We start from the raw sequence: 15,640 nt of genomic DNA, 5'->3' as shown, positions 1-15,640 counted from the left end.
AACCTATAGCATTAGAGGACATAGGAAACACGCTTAGAATGGACAGTAAAATATTCCCTTCTCCCAAAAATTAATGAATTAGAAAGTGAGATATAAACTTCAAGAGAGAACAGCAGCACAATTTCAGAGTATAGCTGTTGCTAATCAGCAGTCAGGAGAGTCATAGGTGCCACTAAGCCTATTTAAGACCATTTTCCTCTGATAGGATAAAAGATTGTTTGCCATCACTAATGACTTCTCACCTTCAACTTTTTTGTTTTTTTTTTTTTGCTCTGAAACTCCTTTGAACTTTAACTACAAACTAATTCTCCAATCGCATGGCACACAACAGAAAGGTTTTAGCAGAGGCCTCTTGTGAAACATAAATAAAAAGGGGATATTAAGAGTGAATGGAAAAATTTAGGTATTTCTTTGGCATCAGGAAATAAATTGTAAGCTTCTACTTTAGTGATTAAACTTTTTTTCATTATGAAAGTTTCTCCCTATCTCTTGATTAAAACATACATATGTATGTTTTATTAAATGTCTCTTCTTTAAGATTCTGACACAGTTAATAAAAGCAAATGTTTGATACTTACTATCAGTTTTGTAAAACCATTAAACAACTTCTGATCTGCTTAAAACAAGCAGCTCTACCCCAGAACACCTACAATAATGCTGGTAAAAATGAAGGTTCTATGGAGTATGGTGATCTAATATTTATAGTACGTTTCTGTTAAACTATATTTTCATTATTTTATGCACAGGAGTTGGTTTTAACTTTGGAAATTTCTGGTTTAATACATTATTTTTCATTAAATTCTCCTTTGAAATGAGAGAAATGCAAGGTAAGGAATTGAGATCTCTGATGTCAAGTTAGAATTGTGGTAAAATTACTATCCCAAATTCAAAATTGAATTGAGAGAGGGAATATTAACTAGTGACAGCTAGAGATATCTCATATAACAAAAGATATCTATGAAGGCTATAAAAATGCATGCAAAAAATTCCTTAGGAAAAAAAAAAAAAACATGCTATCAAAATTCTAGCTGCAGTTCTTAGAATACATTTGATAAAAGCAGGGCAAAAAGGTTGAACGAAAAAGACTACAAAGCTGTAAGAAAATAGAAGTGTGGGAAATGGAAAATGGACATGATCCATCCAGTAATATGAATTTTAGTGGTTGCTTTGGATCAAAAGAGAAAAGATGTCCTGTAAGTCAGTGAAAATGAAATGGGAGCATAATAACTCTCTGGAAATCAATGGGAGGAGGAGACTACTCTTAGTTATCAAAGACCAAAGCAAGGCTTAGATCTAAATGCTGTTGGGCAGGAAAGAATATATGAGAATAACTCCGTGTGGGGGCTGAGGGATTGAAGGATTGGAGATGTTTTCTAGGTAACCTGCTTGAGTAACAAAATTGATTTAAAAATTATCAGAGATGATGGAAAGAGGCTGATACGAAGAAAAATGTGTTTGAGTGCTCAGTTTTATTTAAACAGAGGAAATGCAGTGTATGAAAAGCAACAACAATGAGAATGTCCAGGGACTTGCTGCTGTAGCAGTGTGCATGCATGTGCATCATACCCCATAATTCTTAACAACAATATATGCAGCCTATTAATTCGTACAGTAAGGTCATGTTTTTCTTTTGCTTGTTTCACCACACAAGCCTAACTCTTTCTAAAGCTCACGTTTCTAATGCTATATACCTTCAAGATCCTTTTGGAATTGATATACTCTCACCGATCACCTGATGTAAGGCTGGTTTCTAGCAGACTGGCTCTCCCAGTAACTCAACAGTAAGTGAAATGTGTGGACCTCAAGAGAGAAACTGAAATTTGTGTTTATCTATTTAGATGTACTCAGGAGGACATTTTAAAATTACTGGAGGAAGGAGTTACTGAACCGTTGAAGCCTTCAAGATATTTATAAGCCTGTTTTCCACCATATGGAGCAATATAGGGATCTTGGTTAAGCAGGTGCTTCTAAAGTGAAGCAAGAAAGGTAAAACCCACGTATCCTGATTCAATGGAATACAAAATCCTGTTGCTGTGGTAAGCTTCAAAACCTTACAAACAGAAAAACAAAGTTCTGCTAAGTTATCTACATTATAAATATTAAAAATAAACCTAACTAATTTTGTTGGCTTTATGCCACTATAATTAGAGTCTCTTCTTGAGGTCAGTAGAAGATTTTGCAGTGGAAATACGTGTTTTGCATAGAAATTTTTTTTTTTCCTGTATGTACAGAACCAATTGGTGCTGTCTAATTTTGAGGTGCTAGCAGATGTCAATTGAGTTCATTTTCTGGGGAATGGATGCAAGATGCAATCAACTCATGTTGGAAGACTGATCACGATAACAAAACTGAGTCAGAGAATGATCAGTCATGTTGCTGTTTCTTTTTCTAATATGAGGAAATGGAATAGATTCTGTAAATGCAGCTCTTGAAAAAGATTTCTTCCATGGTTATCATAGGAGTCGAATCACAGAGTTATAAAATTGCTCAGGTTGGAAAAGACCTTAAAGATCACAAGTCCGATCTCAACCTAACCATGCTACCCTAAAATGGGGGGGGGGGGGGGAAAGGGGTCCTGAAATGGGATGTAACATTGTGTGTGCATATTCATCAGTGGAGGAGGATCCCATTTTTAGCATGTATGGTATGTATCATGAATTGCACAAGGATAAGAGCTCAGTATCATGATTCAAAAGGCATATTACACCAAACGAAATGAAAATTCTTTGGTGCCAGGATTGGTAACCTTTGAATGTGATAAGCTTGAGGGAAGTTTTGTACCATGCTTTGTATCAGTCTGTATGCTGTGCTTTGCTCTTTGTATTTCTTTCATATTTTTCATATCCTCACAGTGAAAAAGTAAAGCAGAAGAAAATCATGTTTCTGTTCTTCCACTGTCTTAGCAGTAGGCTTATTCTCTACAACGTGGGTGCTGGTGTAGTTGGACGGAGATAATGGGACCACGGGAGCAAGCGATGGGAGAAGTGAGGTTGGAATAGGATGATCTATACATCAAAAGAAACAAGAAAAAATAAAACAGCTCACTGTTTCTGCTGCTTCTACCAGTGGCAATGCCTTGCAAAAACATCTAACTTCAGTAATTACTGTGTGGAAAGCATCATTTTGGGTATGCTTTGTAGCATACCCAATTTGTAGCTTCCTGAAAACTCACTTTTTTTTTTTAAGTGTTACTTAAAGTATTTGTGATATTTTTCACAGTATTTTCATGGAGAAGGGGAAAATGTTATGTTATGAATGATGAGACCAGACACAGCGCATCCAGAATATAATTGTTCTGCGCAAGTGCGATAAATATGTTCTTTCAGCCAGTTTAACCTTGTGATACAATTGCTTCAAGACAACACTAAATTCTTCCTAAGAATCTCAACTTGCTTATATCCTGGAGAAAAAAAAAAAAAATGAAAAGATGATGATGAAAATTAGATGTAATGTAGCATGGCACCGGCAAAAGAGGAAGAAAATTAAAACTGAGTTTCCCACCTAATTGCTCAGGAAAAAAATCACTAAGGTTTTAAGGCTCTCATTAGATATCCTGAGATTTGTGATAGTTGACACGGTGAAGTGACTAAGTCATATCAAATGATGTTCAAATTTTCTTTGGCTGCTAATTCATCTACTTCATATAAGAAAAAATAAAATCTTTTTCTATAAAGCATTAGGCACTATCAAAATTTGGCTATTTGTTTGTGGATTCTTCTGAACATATTGAATTATGTTTAATTTCATTACAAATCTCCAAAGACTTTGTTAGCTTCTAATCTGACCCAACTATAAACCAGATTTAAAAAAAAAGAAACGAAAAAAAAACATGAGTAAGTATTCCTTCAGGCTTTCTAATTGCAACACTTCTAACCCTCAGAGCAATATTTCCTGGGGGCTTTGATTTCATCATATCTTATGCAAAAACCTATCTTGGCTAGTTTTCTAGTTTTCCTAGAGGGAGGGAACATCTGGGCCTGTTAGCAGCTCATTATGCAGCAGTCTACTCTCTGTCTCACTACTGACCATGGTAGAATGGGGTAATGTTTCTTGGGTGACAGATAAAATTATGTTTCTGATCACTCATTATCAAAGTACATACAGTATGCTTGGCAAAAGAAAGATGATCAGCTTTGTTGTCCTTGCTAGTTTTCAGTTTTAAAAGCTCTGTTCAACGAAGTGCAAATCTATCAGATCCTTTTGAGGATAGTTCCTTCTCTTAAATGCCGTGTACCGTGGTTCTATGAGCTATTGAACAGCTACCATATTCCTCCTGGGTTTAAATATAAAGAATCATTTAAGGACTTAGAGGTTCTGGAAAAAAGAAGTGTTAAATTGATAATATTTTTAGATTGTAGGGTGGAGAGGGAAAGATTTGTTATCTTTTTTTTTAACCATCAAGAAGGGAATAAGAACAACTAAAGAAATGTTCTGTAGTGCAATGTCTACTGCAGCAATTTAGCACTGCAGATTCTGTATTTTTTAAAATTAGATTAATTGTTAAATATCCAGAATGCATCCATAAACACTACATTCATCTGACACAAAATCTTACTAATATTTTTAAATCAAATCTTGAAAGAGAAAATCCCTATTTCTTTTATTGCTCTGAGTCTGTGTTTAAGACAAAACTGAGAATTTGTCTACTACAAACAAAGTAGAATTTTGGAAAGAACCAGGATTGTGGAAAAAGAATGAATTGGAGAGTTCTATGTGAAAAGCACTTAGAAACAGGATTTGTCCAGGATGAATGGTAGAATATGCAGTTTTGATTCCACAACCCAACTGCCCCTATCAGTTCAATAAGGTTTTGGTTTTTTTGTCCCTATATTTCATATATCTGGACCACAGGTAGCAGTGAAGTGACCTTCCCAACTTCAGGTTTTTCTAAGCCAATGCAATTCACCTTTTCAATCCTTAGAACTGTTGTAGCAGTGATTAAAACCAAGGTATTGACACAAATTTGTTCTGCTCACAGAACTGTGAGGGCATGAGACAACTCGTGCTGACCTACTGCTTATGCTCATGACAGTAAGTTAGAGGGGATCATGTGACCCAAGTTGTAGGAGGCTAAAAAGCAAGATGCAAATGACTCAAACTATAAGTTTGTTTCATTTTGCAGATTATTTTAAAGATTAAGGAACATATTATTGGAATATATTTGTGTCAGTATTTTTACTCTTTTTGGTTTTTTGATACTTTCTGCCTTTTTGTTAGAAGTCATTTACTGAGTAAGCATAAGTTACTGCTTCTGTATGTAACAAAAGAGAATGAAGAAATTCACTTATTCTAAGCTTTCAATCCAAGCACAAACATTCTGCCCAAACAAACACTTCAATGGACACATGATTTATGAGGGCTTCTCTGAAGTAAATACCCCCTATTTTATGATGTTGGCCTCCAAAATCAGAAGTAGGTGTTGGTAGGATGGCAGTAGATGTTGAACTTTATCAGTGTTCCATTACGTTTTGCTGCTGTGTGACAGATGGCAGCAGAGGAGCAGTCTGACAGAATGGCACCTAACATGGGAGTGTGTATGAAGCAAAGGTGTGTCACTGTGTCTCTCCATACAGATCAAATGGTACCCATTGATGTTCATTGACAATTGAAGATTTATGGAGACCAAAGAGAGGTGGTGAGCACAGCGAGGTGGTAAGCTGAGTGTTTCAATAGTGGTAACAGTGACAGTGGATCGCTTCTGTTGGTGCAGACTTTTACAAGTGCAGCTTGCAGGCTCCTGTTCATCACTGGTGAAAATAGCTAATGATAGTGACTGTGTTGAAAAACAGTATTTTGTAGCAGAGAATTTGCTTTCTCAAATAGTGTTATTGTGCTCTTTGTTTCTGTTGTATTTTCCACGGGGGGGGGGAGGGGGGGGGGAAGAGACATTACTTTTGGAGCAACCTATGCATATTCTAATAGGCATTACTCAGTGAAGTAGGAATTTCCAAAATTCTTAATGAATTTAATTGGTACAATTAATGAAAAACAAATAGCAGGTCACTGGCAATGATGTGAGTATATTCAACCAATGAATATTAATTCAAGAAAGAGTATAGCATGAGAGTATGCTGCTAGGAGAATAATTACTCTTAATTATATTAAAGTTTTATTTCTGAGAAGTGGATTGTTACTGAAATGGGATACTTGCTTTTTTTTTTTTTAATGTCACTTCACCCCTACAGTTCTAAGCATCTACTGTATTCATCTCACAGTGTCAGTGTCTGAAGGATGCTTGTTTGGACTCTAGTGGAAGGTGTTCCTGACTGTAGTGGATGGGTTGGAATTAAATGATCTTAAAGGTCCCTTCCAACTGAAACCATTCTGAAATTCTAAAGAGTACCAATAGAATGCATAAGGATCACAGACAGTTACGAAGCGTCAGTGTTATTTTTCAAATTAATTAAAGGAATAACAATAGATGTAGATGTAAATGTTCTGGATGCTTTTTTTTTTTGTTGTTGGTTTCTGAGCAAGATATGTCAGAGGAACACTTTGGCTGAGAGCTGGAGGGAGTTATTTGGTATGTACAACCAGTGTAATAAGCGTGGTTCAAAAAGAGTAATTTAAGGTAGGTATTAATAACTAAATTTGAGGAATTATGATAAACTGATGAAATAGCATTGCTGTAAACTTCATATTAAATTCTGCTATACTGCTTATCATTCCTAACTGTCCTGTAACCTTGTATCCTCTGTCACATTCTCTTTTTGATATGTATGAAAATCATTTTCAGTAACAATTCTTCATCACTAGAAGAAAGGGAAAATAGCTAGAAAAAGAAACATAGCAACCTTAATATGTATGTATATTCAGTTACCTGGATCACACTGAGTGACAGATGATAAGCTTCATGCTTTATTTTATGAACAATTAACTGTGGTAAATAAGGCCCTTGTATGGACTAGTTCTGACAACTATTTTTCACCTGTGTCCAATCATGATTGTAAATGGACTTGTAGGGCCAGCTCTGATTTAAGGTAGGGGCTGCTTACTATTCTAGGCTTGTGCTCCTTCTGAACTCCCATTTGAGTTGATTGTTTGCAACTCTCAGCATTTACATGACTAGAAGAAACAATTTTGTAGTATTTTACTTAGCAGAGATAAACTACTGGTGTTTATTCAGTCCTTCATCTCCCCCAAAAAATACTTAATGCAAAGCTACCAGTTAAATCTATTGAAGTTGCATTATAAAAATACATGTACATTACTGAAAATTATACAGAACAGTTTTTTAATATATATAAGATGAGTGTATAAGGGGTGGAGAAAGAAGATTACATATTCTTTTTCCAAATCTTGGCATTTCACTGTTTCTTTTGAGATGGAAATCTAATGCAAGCAAAAAATTTGTGGCTGGCAGGAAAACTCCTCAGCTTGCATTTTGCTTCACAGAATGCATCTATCAGAACTAGTACTTACTAGTAAGTACTAAATCCTACTTGCAAGTGTGAAAAGGTGCTCCTTTTTTAATGCCTGCCTTTGACCTCTTTTCTGAGAAGGTAGTTTCCTAGAACTGGTTTACAGCTAAGACTAAAAAAAAAAAAGTTCCTTGAAAATGAATGGTTTCTCCACTGATACAGAATAATCTGGGATGGTACATGTTGCTCCGACCTGGGCTGAGCAGGGACTTTGAACCAAATATCTTACCTAACATGGAATTCTCATCTACTTACTGCTCACCTCTTAAATGCTTGTTCTCTTTTGAATCAAAGTGCTCACCTTTTCCACTGGGAAATAATTATTCCCTATCCCTGAAACTATTATGAAGTTTTGGTGTTTTCTTAGAGGGCAGCTCAAAAGCAAAAGACTTTTTGAAAGTTTCTATGAAAAAGAGTTAGTTTCTTGAGAAGTGGACTCCCCTATTTTGCAGTTGTCAGCCATCTAAAAGCAATCTGGGAGATGATTTCAATCATCTAAACTGCATTTATCACCTCTTTTATCACTGTAACTCTAAACAGTGACTCATTCTGTCCTGAGATAGCTAAGATGAATGGAACAAACTGGCCTCTGGAACTCTTCTTTGATTGCAGAAGACATCTAGACAATTAGCTGTATTATCTAAAGTTAGATGGGACTAAGCATACTCTTGTCTTCTTATCCTTTTGAAATGTTATGTTTTTAAAGAAGGAGATCTGATTAAAAACAAACAACAACAACAACAACAAAAAAAAAAAAAAAGGAAGCTTTGGTTTATATTCTTCCATGATATTCTATTTGGTTTTGGGTAAATATTTTCCACTTTATATACCAGTATTTCACTGTTTGTTTATTTAGCTTATCCTATAAATGGCTTGGAGGTGGGAAAAGTGTTAAGTATAATCACCGAATGGCCAGGGTTGGAAGGGACCTCAAGGATCATGAATCTCCAACCCCCTGCCACATGCAGGGCCACCAACCTCCTCATTTAATGCTAGACCAGGCTGCCCAGGGCCCTATCCAATCTGGCCTTGAACACTTCCAGGAATGGGGCATCCACAACTTCTTTGGGCAGCTTGTTCCAGGTAATCAGGGCTCGCTCTTCACAATCATGCACTTTAAAGTGGACAGAACAAGAAAATTAATTCAGAGGGACTCATAATGTTCATTTACAGTACTGACCAAGAATCCTTCTGTTATCCATACAGAGAGATGCAGCTTATGAAGGCAATGCAATGCATGAAATCTATTGTACGTAGAACAAATGCTAGATGAATTGAATTCAATACTAGAAGACAAAATGTCGAATTTCTTGATCTTGATTTCTCACACTTAAATGTTTTCTTTGCTACCACTCATTTGAACTACTATGGCTTTAGTTTACTACTCCAATACACTGAAGTTATTGTTAGTAATCCAAGAGAGTAAAAATACTTGTAAAAATTACAAGAAATCAGTGTTTCATTTAGGATATAAATAAGAACAAAATCAACGTACCTTTTTCCTACTAAGCAAGAGCTTTTTTTTCCTAACGTGAATAAAAGCTCGGGAGATGTGTGCAAGGTAGACTACATCATCCCTTGGGTTTATGAAAGTAGAGAGAGCAGTTAAGACTAATGTGGCTAAGGTGAACATATCAGAAATAGCAAACAACCTTCTGCTGTCTGTGATAGAAGCGTGCAAAGTTCTCGCATCAATAAAATGCAGGCTCTGCTATGGTTTACCATAAGGAATTCATGTCCTTTGTCATGTCAGAGACTCCCAAGTGCTCACTGTGGAGAAGTTCATCTGAGCACACTTTTTCTATGAGTGCTTGCCAGTTCACATAAGGGAACAGTAACATATTCAGGGCACAATGGTGGCCCATTGAGCTGACAGGAAGAATAAGATTATTTCCTACTGGAAATGAAAGCGAACACAAACTTCATCATTGCCTATCATTGTCCAATCCAAAAGACATTCTTTGTGTTCTGGCATAACAGGGATATATTAAAAGTCACATTCAGTAAACTGCAGAAAATTAAGGAGAATGAAATAATCTTTACATTAGAAGAAGGTTCATAAAAATGTTTTGAGATCTTTCATTCTTCATATGCACTGACTTTCTTAAAGATCAACTTTCAAGGGAAACAGAAAACATTGTTTTCCTAGATGTACCAAAGGCAGAGAAGATATTGTATTTGAATTACCTACAAAGCAGCTTATTAAAGAGAACTGTGATTATCTACAGGAGTCAAGAAAAGAACTGCAGGTGAGGAAATTGCTAAAAGTAAATAGTATATCAGCAATTTTTTAAATTTCATGTCATTTGAAGAGTAGGATCTAAAGCATTCATACAATGAGGTACTACTTATCTGCACCTGAATGGAAAATGAGGCTCATGGAATGGAATCTCAGTGGAAATCAGAGGCTCCACATAACTGTGGATGTGAGTCTAGATTTTGTATTAGTGTACATTTACATTAGCCTGTTTCAGTGGTATCTCTAAGAAAACCCTGAAAGAAATCTCTTATTTTCCAAATTTCCATAGTTTATTTTTCTTATTTCTTTTTGATATTGTAAGATCCACATCTCTTTCTGGATACAGACCAGAAAATGTAGTAGAAAGTTTTGTAATTAATATTCTTTCGACACTTACAACAACTGGATTTGAATTTCTGTATTTTGCAGTAAAAAAAATATGATTTGTATATATGCATTTGATGAAAGTCCAAGTTTTGGTTAGATGTCAGCTCCATGTTTTGGTACGAATACCATCAACAATAGAGACAGTGGTTCCTTCTTTACTGCGGTATTTTCATAGTGTGCCTGGGTTTGGGATGTATGGCTTTAATTCCATCCTTTGGTGGTCAGGATTGAAACTGAAATAGAGAATATTTCAAAACCTATGTTTAGGTATTCAAGAAAAGCGTCTCTAAGCCTCCTGCTGAAATTGTTCAACTTTATAGAACAACTAAATATTCATTGGACAAAAGTCTCCAAGATAATAGTGATTAAGGTATTCATGTGACAAGGGAGACATGAGTTCCTGACATATTCTAATGAATATTTACATAATTTTATATGAAGTATTCACTGGAGCAGAAATGCCAAGTTGCCTAATAGCTTACCTATAGAATCATAATTTTCTTGCCTTTCAGCTCAATTAATTTTTAATTGTGCCTCACAAAGAAGAACAGCCTGAAGAGTAGGAACTCTTCACAGAACATTCCAGCATTTTGAGCATTTACCTAACATCCGTGTTTAAAGTCCCTCAAACACTGTAGATATTTGAAGTTTTTGCTTACACTTCCTCAGGATCCTTGACAAAGAAAGAACATTGCTGTATCTCCTCATTTTTTTTCTAGTCTCATAATTTCTGGGAAAAGTTGTACTTCACTGATGTTTTGAATGGAAGTTTCATCATTTTGGTCTCTTTGATTTGTGCTTCAAAATAACCTCTGATCTCAGTCTTGGTTATGTCTTGCTACGCTAAAGCCTTTGTTCTGGACTAAATGTTATGATTTCTGATCTTGGTAGTTACTAGCATTTCTGTTTTCATGTCCATTTCTGTGGAATACAAAAGTTGTGCTTATGTATATTATGTATATAGTGTTTTTTACTCCCTGGAAATCAAGAGGTATATAAAGATAAATCACCATAAATGTCATAAATATCAGACCTGAAGCCACTGCTGTGGACAACCACTTGCTCTGTCCATGTGTCAGGAAATAAAAGTGGCACAGAGCAATGGTGTGTGCACATTGGTTTTGCAGTGTGCAAGACAAACCCACTGACATATGGGTAGAAAATATTTTTTTCTACTATTAATAAAATAAAATTCAACACTATTTTAAAAATAAGATAAAGATGCAATAGAAATACTTATCCTTTCTCATCTTCCAGTTCTTGTGCATGCTTTTTTACCCATCTTTGCCCATTTTATCCAGAAGGCATTTTAGATTATTTAGGAATCTGGGGAAATGGGAGCATCTCGAGATTTTTTTAAGTGACAACACTGCTCTGGATGGTACAAGTCTAATGCATCCTTCTGTTCTTTGCTCTGTTTCCTTCTGACAGTTCTGCTTGCCATTATGAGGCATCTTCTAGCAACAGGTAGGAAAAGCAATGGAAAGCTTTGTGTGTAAATGTTCATATGTTAGTGTTGGTGCTTCTGGTGTAGTGATATTCAGAAAATTACTGTGGAAATTCAGAAGCTTTCTTACTACAGACAGACTGTTCATGGGACTGTTGATGTTTACGCCTATGTATTTTGTTTTTGCCTGCTAAATGCTATTACAGATAATCTATAATCTAGATATTTCATATTCTGCTCATTGCAGTGATGTCCAGGCAGCTTCCTTCTCAATAGTGAGAATCCTGAGAGTTATGAGCTTGTTTTCATTACCATGAGTTTTCATTATATTTAATCACAAATAAATGTATTTAGTACTCCCTAATGTATTTAGTGTTTATTTCCAACTTTACCCTCTCACTGTTGAAGTAGGGTGTTGTCTATAAAGTTGTAGAGAGATGTGCCAGTATAGAAACAGGACAGAAAAGGGGAAATCTGTTTATCATTACAAACAGCATGTGTATCTATTTGTATCTCATAATAAAATGTCATAATAAGTATTTATTTCTGAATAGAAAAAGAGCAGTGAGAACAGTATGGTTACGTAGATGATTTTTTGAAAGTCTTTCTTCTTTTATTGTAACAAAAATGAGAAATTTGGCCACTCTTCTGCTCCCATTGCTCCAGTAAGAGGTTAGTCTTCGATAATGGTAAACATAAGACATAATGGAAGAGATAAAATAAATAAAAGGTTGCATCTGGGACTTTGTGGAGAAAAAGTTCAGTAACTAGAATTCAACTTGCTCCTGGGTTCTCTCTTCCTGTGGAAAAACTATACAAGGCATCTGACTCATGTCTAAAAAGACCACAGTCCAGAGAAGGAGATTCAGACTGGGCTTTGGTCCATAATCTCAAATTTTCAGTCCTGAAAATTACTGCTCTCATTCAAGGCTTAACTTAAGCACATTTTTAAGTTTAACTTTTCCATTTGTTTGCTTACCCCTGAAAGGAGTGAGCAGCCCAGCACCTCATTTGTGCCTAAGCCTATGCTGAGTTGACAAAGAAATCTGTCTTCTCCCTCTGTTGCTTGAGGAACTCCATGTTGGAAGTTTTCTTAGCCCATGTACAAAATACGCTTGCTGGTTCCCCAGTGTCCCAGAAAATATAGCAGTGGTTGATTTTTTTATTTTTATTTTTTTTTTAAATACAAAGTCCCTCAGAAGAATAATAGGATCAGATTAACAGCCATCAGAATTTCGGATGATCTGTATTCAGTTCTCTCCTCTGGTTAATGGGACTTAACTCCCAGCCTCTTGCATTTTTGGCAATCTGCTTAGCCAACAGACTGGAGGCTGCTTGGAGGGAGGGCAGAATGCCTCAACAATGCCAGCTGAAAAGTCTTGCAGTGTGCAGAAAAAACATCCAGGCTTCATTGGGCTGGAAAAATAAGATGGTAACAAGGCCAGATCCAGCAGCAAGGGTAGATACCTCCTCTGGGAGGGCATGGATGTCTAGGCTCCTGTTCCAAGGGTTGTTTATATGTTTTTCCCAATTGTGATTTCATGTAAAATGCACAATGTCCTAGCATCAGCGACTGGGACCTCAGTCTATTTCTACCCACAGCCACTGACAAGTGTTATAAACACTAGATTGCTCTATGAAGCAGAAATTAAAATGTCCCTTGAGGCAGCTAGGGCAATCCTCCCTCTTCAAAGTTAAATTAGGTTAACTAACTTCTTTACTTATTGAAATGAAGGCCATCAGCAAAAGTTATGTCCTCTATCTTTGTTCTCCCCCTTAAAACATACTCCCTTTAATCAAGTCCTGGCAACAGTATTATCGAACATATTTATCATTCCTAGACTTTCTATTTGCAAGTCACTCTAGCAGGATCTACAAAAGATTCACTGAGAACACACAGCTGGTATCTCAGCTGCCTGATTCCTACATGGACTGAGCCAACAACAGCCTGCCAGTTCAATGTAGCCAGCACTACCTTGCTGTTCACAATCAAATTTACACAAATCTCCTGTCACTGGCCTAGGAATAACTGGATTTACTCAGGGGAGGCTGTAGAGCTTGCTCTCCTATTTCATTATAGTCCCCTGCATCATGTGTTATAGCTAGAACCATTGTTAAACTCCTGGGTAAAGATGTGTGTTCTGTTAGAAAGGCAAAAGAAGGTAATAATTTCACCCTTTGATGATTGCTCATAAGTGTACTGTGAGCTTATGGCTGCTGTCAGATGAGAGGGATCAGTGAACTGACACAAAGTAGGAATAATACTACATTTGTTTCCTGTGAGATAGTCAATACTGCTGGAGAGAAATACAGAGAGGTGTCCAGAAACTGAGCTGAGTCTCCTAGGAGATGAATGATTTGCTGTATCTCTAGTCAGACATAAATCATTTTGTTAAATACACTGATTACTAGATTTAAATTATTAGTTATTACACAAGGGATTAGACTGAAATATTTCTGTATATCTTTAGTATTTTTTTGTTAATCGTCTGCAGATAAACGTGAAAACTGCTCCATATGATAACACGTGGGGCTATGTTGATCGTTACATAAGCTCTGTTACTTGCCAAGTTGATCTGTGTGCATTGCATGTTCATCTGCAAGTTACTGGCCTTTTGCTGAATTTATGAGATAGAAATTATAAGACTTGCATCAGATACTGATGTTTTAATGTTAAATAAAATTAAGACATTTCTTTTTGGCAAAGTAGTAACGTTTAAATTTCCTCATCTCCATTAGCAAGCAAACAGATTGCAAACCTTGATATTAGGAGAAAACAAGATTATTTCCCACTCACCAGCATCCAGGAATGAGGAAGAACGTTGTACCTTCCTTGCTGACCAGCTTATTAGTGAAGTGAGTAATGGACAACAGTACAAGCAGCTTCCCAAGAATAATTATGAACCAGCAGTATAATGCAGGAACTAATTTCCAATCTAGTGATCTAGGAAAATTCTCTGAACACCTTAGAAGGTACAGACATCTACAGTTCCACAAGTGAAATGATTTAGTTGTACAAAGGCATGCTTAAAATTCATTATTTGGGTTTCATTGTATCAGAATTCTCTGGAGATGCCGATCTCTTCTTATTTAAAACATTTAAAAATCAAAGAATTATTCATAAACCACACTATTTTAGGAGGTTGTGGAGAGTATCATCTTTTTATTGAATGCATAATTAGTTTTAGATCTGAAACTTATACTGAAAACTCAATCATCCACACAAAATATCCTTATTTCACGGATCGTGATCAGCCTGAATTTTAATAATTAGCCCATGGCAGGTATGGGAGGAGCTGTGAATAGAAGAGTGTTACTGAGCTTCATCGTCTCTGAAAGTAACTTCTCAGGCAGTGAAATTTAAGGGTTGCCACCAATCTCTGTTCACAGTGACACTGATCACAAACTCTGACATCTTCCACACAGATTAAGGGAAAAGTTCTACTTCTAAAAGATTTCCTCTCCCTAAATTTCAATGCTGTTGCAACAGTGTAGTGAGGTAATTCACAAGCTCCATTTTATTTGCCAAATGGCAGATTTGACTCTTGTTATTTTAAAAAACTCCAGTGCAAATTTAAATAAACAAATAAGTTAAATAGGCACCTGTTTTTGCCTGGTCTCACTTGAAAATATTCATTTTTGTCCTGAAAGCAGTTTTTCATACCAATACCAAAACAATATCATTCCTGTACCACAGATTTTAGTCACTGCCCTGAAATGGGTCTGTTGGGGCTATTTGCGTAATTATCTGCATTTTCTTGGCTAGATACAGCATAGGAACCAGCATGCCTTTCTGTAAAATATATTGAAGTCTTTCCTGCTGTTCTATCAAGTAGTTTATTATTGCTAGAGCACCATAAGTGAACAGAAAGCCTTACTAACACATACAGAGGCATAGTGCCTGCTGAGATATATTTACAGTGCAGCCAGCCAAGTGATAAGAAGTCAGGTATAAGAACTCACGTTGCATACACCAAGCAAAACTCAACACTTCCCTCCTTTTTTTTTTTTTTTGTGGCATACTGCAGCCAGTATTTGCTTACTACTTCTTGGTATTATTTGATTTTCCTTTAACTTTCTTGATGAAGTTTCTTGAGAAGGAGAGAGGCATTAAACGTAATATGAATGTATAAATATAAATGTATA

The 15,640-nt window shown here is 36.1% G+C and overlaps 1 long non-coding RNA gene across 2 annotated transcripts in view; it reads left to right on the top strand.

Moving 5' to 3' along the window:
- The window catches only part of LOC149918324 (uncharacterized), an 89,594-nt gene that overhangs the window by 47,082 nt on the left and 26,872 nt on the right, over nucleotides 1-15,640 (top strand). Inside the window, exon 3 of one of the 2 annotated variants that reach the window (XR_016466544.1) lies at nucleotides 11,479-11,514. The exons of the other annotated variant lie outside the window; for it this stretch is intronic. This is a non-coding gene — a long non-coding RNA (uncharacterized LOC149918324). The remainder of the gene's footprint in view (nucleotides 1-11,478; nucleotides 11,515-15,640) is intronic. 2 annotated transcript variants of the gene reach the window in all.

This window comes from Phasianus colchicus, chromosome 4 (assembly GCF_987193195.1).
Source record: "Phasianus colchicus chromosome 4, bPhaCol1.hap1.1, whole genome shotgun sequence".
Lineage (NCBI taxonomy): Eukaryota > Metazoa > Chordata > Aves > Galliformes > Phasianidae > Phasianus > Phasianus colchicus.
Note: the sequence above shows the minus strand (reverse complement) of the source record. Positions and strands in the feature narration are given on the sequence as shown.